The sequence below is a fragment of the Silene latifolia genome, chromosome 6 (assembly GCF_048544455.1).
Source record: "Silene latifolia isolate original U9 population chromosome 6, ASM4854445v1, whole genome shotgun sequence".
Lineage (NCBI taxonomy): Eukaryota > Viridiplantae > Streptophyta > Magnoliopsida > Caryophyllales > Caryophyllaceae > Silene > Silene latifolia.
Window position 1 is genome coordinate 77050110 of NC_133531.1, and position 8271 is coordinate 77058380.

Consider the following 8271-nt stretch of genomic DNA (forward strand, 5'->3'; position numbering starts at 1 on the left):
TAAGGCATTAAAGCAAAGTGTTTATGATGCAATTTTGTGTAAGGGTGTTACACAAGTGACAATTTACAATTGAGATTGCGCATGGTTTCCGACAAAACCATAATCAAAACACATTTGGATGGTTAAGACACCATTGTGGTTATGTTATTTAAGAAATAGATTTTCTAGAATCGTTCTAGGAAATAAAGAACAATGAGAGATATTTATAACGGAAATTGAGTACACTTGCAATCATGAGATGTGCAAGAGAATGAGTCCCGCACACTGTGAAAACAGTGGGAGCTATTCTTAGGCTAGAGGGCCTATGTCTTGATTGGATCTCGACACGTACTCAGGAAGTTTTGTAATGCAAATGTATACATTACAAAGGAAAACGAGTATGTAGTAAGGTTGAGTAAGGTACAAGAAGTTGATAAAACCTACTAACCAAAGCCTTCTCAAAGGCTAAACATGAAGAGTCATGTCATTTCAATTAAATTGAGATGAACAACTACATTCAAGATCAAATAGATTATAGAATATGAAATAGTAATCAGGCATTGACTATTCATATGTGATAATCGCATTTGTCGTTCGAGTTTTACTTTAAAACTCTTTTATTATACTTTGTTACATCCAAACGGGTTGTAGAGACAACATTGAACCCCGTTAAAGTGAACCCGGATTAACATGGTATTCGCCCATAGTCACTTGTATGAGGTGACGTCTCGAAGTGACTAGAATGTGATGCGATTGATGGCAAGTTCAAGTGCCATAGAGTCATGTGAGATGACTAGTCGATCACATAGGCAGACTGTTAGGAACACTTTGTCGGGCATTGACCGCTTATAGAGTTCTGGTAAATTTATATTGCCTGGTCGTGGCGAGAGCTACTATAGTATTCTAATGAGTCGATTCTTTTGACTAAAGACTGTTCACCTAAGATGGCACAGTTTCAGATTAACTTTGATTTGTGTTACTACGACCTTCATAAATGGGGTCAAATGGGCATATTTTGGGTTATGATGACCGTGGCTAGTCGAAGGGAATACGTGCGATAGGAATTGTCCACCCCCTTGTCAGGGTTAAAACAATATCTCAGGGACACTCGAGGAGTAATGAACTGGAAATGCGTGGCCACGCTCGGAATGTATCCATGGTGGATAAAATCCGGTCAATCAGTTATTCTCCAGATCGAGGAAACCCACTCTCGATATGATCACTTGCAAGTACGACCCGAAAGACACCTTGCATTGAGTGGGAGATAGTAATAGGACAAGAGAATTGGTGACGCACACTTGTCGAGGACAAGTGGGAGATTGTTGGGAAATGTGTCCTCAACAAGTGCGATCACATGATTTAAATATCATTATTAAATCTCATACCAAGAATACGAAAGGGATGATACATTACATATATAGTCAACTGGTCCACACATATCGGTAATGATTGGCTGGCTAGAGTTTGACATTACTGTCGTGCGACGGTGGTGATCAGTTGATCCCTTGAGGTCACACCTAAAGGACGATTCCCTTAATTGAAAAGGTTAATTAATTGTATACCGATACAGATTAATTAATTCCTTAAAATTGAACAATTTATTATCATAAGAGAGAAAAGTGACATCTTATTATAATGTGATTAAATGAGATTTCATTTAGTAATTTAAGAAGTTATATTACTAAAATTAATCGGTGTTTGCGAAACACGCGAGATGAGAATGATAAGTTAGTTATAATTACAAGATATTGTGAATTATACTAACTAGTAATTAAATGACCATTTTATGAGAAAGTAATTTTATATTACTAGTCAATTTGTTAAATATGATTTATTTAATTTGTAAATGATATTTAATTTGTTAAATATGCATTTTAAATTAAAACATGATATAAGACATGTCACATGTCACATGACATACAATTGTACAATTGACAAAAATAAAATGGACTCCATATTACACTATAGAAACCGAAATAATGGAGGATGTATGGGTGAGTGGGTGTTTTGTTTAATGGATAAATAAAACACCATGATTACCTACTATGTAGGGTAGTCTTACACACATTACTTAATAAGAACAAAAGTAAAAAGGAAAGACCATGCATTGGTCTTGTATACCCCTCCTCCACCGGTTTTGTAAGAAGAATATAGAGAATTTTATTCTCTTAATTTTTGTCTTATCATTCATTCAAAGTACACATGCAAAAGTTCATGTATTTTTCTCTCTTCTCTCTCTTTCACCTTCATAAAAAAGGATGAGATTTTAATCCAAATTGTTCATGTAAGATTACTAAAATTATCAAAGTAATATATGAGTATTAGTAATCAATTTTAAGGTAAACCACAATATAAATATCTAGTACATATTATAAAACATTGGATACCTGGTGTTGCCTTAGAAAAGGCCAGGCAGAGGTTAAATTTGTCCTAGCATGGATTAGATTACAGCATTTGCCTCTGAAATTTTTGGGCAATAGTCTCAAAAAAATTACAGGTCTTATTGGTTCATACATCAAAAGTGACACAGTTACTGAGCTTAAAACTAGATTAGGTCTTGCTCGAGACATGGTGGAATTACAGTTGGGTCAGGCATTTCCTAATAAAATAAAATTCTTGGATAAGAAGAACCTGATTGAAATTGACAGTGAGTATGAATGGAACTCTAGCATCTGTACCAAATGCAAACAAATTGGACATGGGCAAAAGAATTGCATGAAGGGTAAGACTAAAGATATAAAGAAAGTTGCTAAGAATGTATTGAAGCCTGTTCAACAAAGGCCTACCACAACCATATCTGTTGTAGTTTCACTAGAAACAAAAGTGACAAAAGAAAAATCTGAAACCCCTGCTTAAGTGCTCAGGTGGTTCAGCAAGCAGTAACTGACATAGACAAAGCTCTAGTTACAAAATCCAATGTCGCTATGTAAGAAACAATTTCCCCTGTTAGACAAGTAAGGACTAAGCAGGGGCATGAGAATGTAAGAAGGATTGGTCAACCAACTCCAACATATATGGAGTTATTGAGTCCTTATAGATACCCTAAGCAAGGTAATGGCATATATAGGAATGACCCTCTAATCCTTAATCCAAAATAAATTTTGAATTTTGGAATATGAGAGGGATGAATAGGGAGGGCAAGCAAAAGGCTGTGTATAATCAAATAATGTTGGTTTGTTTGGTTTGCTAGAAACCAAAGTTAAAGCTATCAATTTGAATAAAGTTGTGACTAATATATTTCATGAGTGGAGTATTTTAACTAATACTTCATATCATAAGAGAGGGAGAATCCGGATACTTTGGAAATCTCACTTGTTTGATATTCAGTTCATGGAGTATGATACTCAATATATTCACATGCATGTAGTTAATAAAAGCAATTAGTTATATTTTTTTCATACCATTGTATATGCTTTCAATGGCATTATAAAAAGAGAATCTCTCTGGTCTAATCTCAAATGATTGCCTAGCTCTGTTCAGGGGGCTTGGTCAGTAGGAGGAATTTTAATTGTGTCCTTCAAACTTGTGAAAGGTTAAAGGGTCTTTTCTCTATTACTGAAGTCGCTCCATTTCAAGATTTCTTGGAAAGTTGCCATCTTATGGATATTAAAGCCTCGGGAGATTTCTTTACATGGAATAACAAGCAGCCTCATGAGACTAGAAAATATAGTAGATTGGATAGGCTTTTTGGAATCAAGAATGGATATGTCAGATGCCCGTTTTTTTTGCCAATTTCCTTCCTGAGGGTTTATTTGACCACACTTCTTGTTTGGTGAGTGAGACTATCAGTGGTGCTCATAAGAACAAGCCCTTCAAATATTTCAATATGTGGAGTAATGCTCATGGCTTTTTAATTTGTGTAACTAATGTCTGTAGTAAGAGTGTTGTTGGGACCAAAATGTATAAGGTTATAAGGAAACTGAAATTCCTTAAACCCGAACTCAAGAAAATTAATTGGGACACTTTCTTAGACATTGAGAATAAAGCATATTTGGCTCAGACTCAGCTTACTCATATTCAGCAGCAAATTATTTGCAAACCTGGGGATGAGAATTTAATTAAGCAGGAATATGAGGCACATCGGGTGTATCAGGGTTTTCATCTAGCTAAGATGGACTTTCTCAAGCAAAAGGCCAAGGCTCATTGGCTCAAAGATGACAATACTAATACTGATTATTTCCATGGTATTATCAAAGCTAGAAGATAAAAAAATTTCATTCATCACTTAGTACATCGCAAAGTGGATTACATAAAGATGAAGTAGGCAAACAACAGGCTTTCCTGGATTATTACCAGATGTTGCCTGGAACAAAGATGAGGAGTTAGACGGAGATGTGGCTCATAGAATTAAAGGGGGATGACTGAAATAGAAAAGTGCTACAAAGTTTTTATGCGATAAAGATATGCCCCAGGGATTAAAGGGGAAATTTTATCGCACGATAATTTGGCCGGCCTTACTTTACGGCTCCTAGTGTTGGGCCGTGAAACTTTGTCACATTCAAAATATGAGTGTGGCGGAGATGCGTATGTTGAGGTGGATATGCGGCCATACAAGGAAAGATCGATTAAGGAATGAGGTGATTAGGAAAAAGGTGAAAGTGGCGCCAATATAGGACAAGATGATGGAAAACCGACTAAGTTGGTTTGACCATATATGAGAAGGAGACCAATGGACGCACCAATTATGAAGCTGGATACCTGGGCAACAGAAAAGGTAGCTAAGGGTCGAGGGAGACCAAAACAGACATGGCTGAGAGTGATACAACACGATATGAAATTTCTGGGGTTGGTGATGTGGCTAAAGTCGTATTACCAAATCAAAGTAAAACTATCTCAGGACTAACAAGAATAGCTAGTGATAAGACAGGTATCGAATCCACAGGGAGGCGGTGAAAGCTAGTCTAAGAGTATTTAAACTGTCTAGAAGTAACCAATTTCGGGGGTTTTGTTTTGAGTTGATTCTAACAAACTAATTGCAATGTAAATAAATGATGAATAACAATAATATTAAAAGTCTAGGAATTAGGTTCACTAGGTCAATCAATCGGGGATTATCAATCAATTACTAAATCTATCAAGTTGTTTAAGGTCATAAGATCGGTCGACTCCATTATGCCCTTTAGATCGATTCTAATATGCGGTCGCTATGATTAGATACTCTCTATTTGGTTGTCGCAGCCTATATCAATTCTAACCCTAACTCGGCGATAGGATCGATTCGCTACACTAATTAATAACTCAGGCCTCAAGTGATTAACTAGAAGAATTACAACAATCAAACAACAACTTTAATGATATCAATAGCAATTAACTGTCTTTCCCTTTTAATTAACCTAGATCCCCTTCATCCTAGATGAGGGAATTAGCTACTCATGACTATAATAACAACAACAAATATGATTAAAGATGAAAACATAATTGCAAGATGAAAAAAAATAATTGAAGAACATAAACAATGATTTAATTAAAGAGGAAAGATTAGTACCATACAAAAGGAAGATTAGGGTTCTTAAGAGAGTTTCCCAGCAATACTTAGCAAAATATAACGTAAGTTTACAATAAAACCCGAGTCTTTAATTTATAACAAAAGATTAACGTTTTAGGAAATTCCGGAAATAAATCCGTCAGAAAGGATCCTCGATCGAGTCAGAGGTGACTCGATCGAGTCAGAGGTGCTCGATCGAGTCAGCAGTGACTCGATCGAGGAACTAGCTCACAGGTTCCTTCTTCTCTTCTTTGACTTCCAGTCTTCATGATTCCTCGTTTCCCGTGCCATGCTTCGTGTATTCGTCTATGCCATCTCCGCCATGCTAATCTTAGCTTGATCATACTCATAACGAGTCATTTCTGCATCAAAACATAAAATAGCGGCAGTATCGACAATTCATTGAAATAAAGCATATAAATGATATAATAGGCACGAAACGGTATGAAATATGATGTAAAGGGAGCTATAAAAGTATATATGAAAGTGATACATCAAACTCCCCCAAACCAAACCTTTGCTTGTCCTCAAGCAAAGCAATCAGACCAAAACAAAGGACAACAAACATATGGTGAATGAATAACTCGTAGCAAATGTCTAGGCACATACAAGACTCAAATTGTCCATATCTATAACAAAGTAATGACCGAAGTTGTGCTAATAAAACAAATTCAAAAGCACGGGTAATAGACTCACGCAGCTCTTACTCAAGATGTGACATGATACCGAGACTCAACCAAACACTTTTCAACCTTGCAAGACCATTTTGTCGGATTCTCGCGGTTTCACTCATGCACTCATAATGGGTGATTTATGCAAGACAGAAAGAAATAAGACACTCACTCAACTTATGAGATATGCATGCAATCTAATGTGATAAGAGATCCTCCAGCTAATACGCATTCACGAAACAGACCAAGTATATGTATCAAGGACAGAATGGTGGTAAAGTGGCATGGGTATAGAAGTGGCTTGTGCAAAAGCACGTATGGGTATGTGAGGCTCAGACGGTAGTCGCAGCTCTAGACCAATAGCCAAAACTAATAAGTAATAAATCAAACATCCAACTGGAGAAATAATCTCAACTTTGACAACATATGAGAGAAATGTAAAGGCTCTCCAAATGTGCATTAGACTCCAGTAATTACTACACACGACCTCCTAACAAAACTGAATGAAGCATACATTTTTTCTTTTTCTTTCTTTTTCTGAATCTTTTTCGAGAAATTCTTTCTTCTTCTTTTTTTTCTTTTTTTTTTTCTTTTTTTTCTTTCTTTCTTTCGAGACTTCCATTTTTTTTTCTGCTTCATAATATTCTCTTTTCAACATAAGAGGTCACACAATTGTTACAAAAAGATAGCTACTACCCACATGACAATAAAAGTCCCAACCCAACCAAAGTAGCTATGACAATAAGGCTCAAACAATCATGCGATCGTCCCGAAAAAGGTAGGCAAATTCTAGAATGTAGCTAAGAAATAGGATATAAAATGGCTACATGGTTCAAACGGGCTAACAAAACTGGGTGATGTAAGGCTTATTTGAACAGTAAGAATCGCCTATCCACATGTACTTAACCAAATGAACGCGCGAAAGCTAAGAAACTAATGTCACACTTATGCAGTTTGATATTACATATACCACAAGGAGACCACACTCATCAGCCTAAATAACAATGAGACCGGTTTATTGATGTTCCCGGCCTAGGAAGCTCTAAAGACCTCAGAAATTTAAGTGGTTTACCAACAAAATAAAGTCAAGTCTACTCGGCATAGGCATATTGTGACGGTCAAGACTTGAGTAAAGAGCTTTGTTCATCATAGCTAACAGGTCAAAACAATGTACATGGACAACTAAATGAGACTCAAATGCAAAGACAAAGCAAGTTATCATCATTGCTATACAATTCACCATGACTCGACTCAAAATAAACAAAAATAAATAAAAGACATGTTTTTGGATTTTATAATTTTTCAATTTTTTTTGAAATTTTGATTTGATTTTTTTTTTTCACACAACAATAAATAAAAGCACACAACAGAAATAAACACACTCCCCCAAACCTAAATGTCACAGTGTCCTCATTGTGACGCCTCAAAGATAGCAATCACACAAAATCCAAAGAACCTATAGGACACTACTAATAAAGGAAAGAGGGTAAAAAGAAATGCAATAAAACAAAACAAGAAAGATAATACCACCAGTAAAGCAAAGAGCCTCCCCCAAACCAGCCGGAAAGAGAGGGATGTAGTGACCACCATTACCACTCGGGCCTCGAAGTATCATTAAAACCATCAATATCAGCATATAAGGACATAAGCTCAGGATCAGGAACGGCGCTGCGGCCACGGCCTCTACCACGAGTAGGTCTCCGAACACGGCCTCGACCACGAGCGCCTCCAGGAGCAGCAGCGGTGGAAGTAGAAGCAGCAAACTGGCCAAACGGGCCTCTCTGGGAAAAAGGGATGCCGGTGTCCTCACCGAAAACAGAAGTAGGCTGAGAGGGGCGGACTGGAGTGTAGAAGGGACGGCCGAACGCACCAAACTCGGTGCTAAACTGCCCAAACTCCGTAGGAGTCACCCCGTAAAGATGAAACACACGGCTGTCGTCACCAGGAGTAGTGTAGTAAGAAGGTGACACACCGCGATACTGCCCTCCAGAAGCTAAAGTCATAGCCTCCATCTGTTCCCACATCCTCCTCTCTGTCAAAGCAGTGTTGATGCCAGTGTGCATCCTCACTTCCCGTTCAACGACGGGATCAAAATGGTAACCTGGAGCATAGCCTGAAGTGGGATAGGTGAAGGAG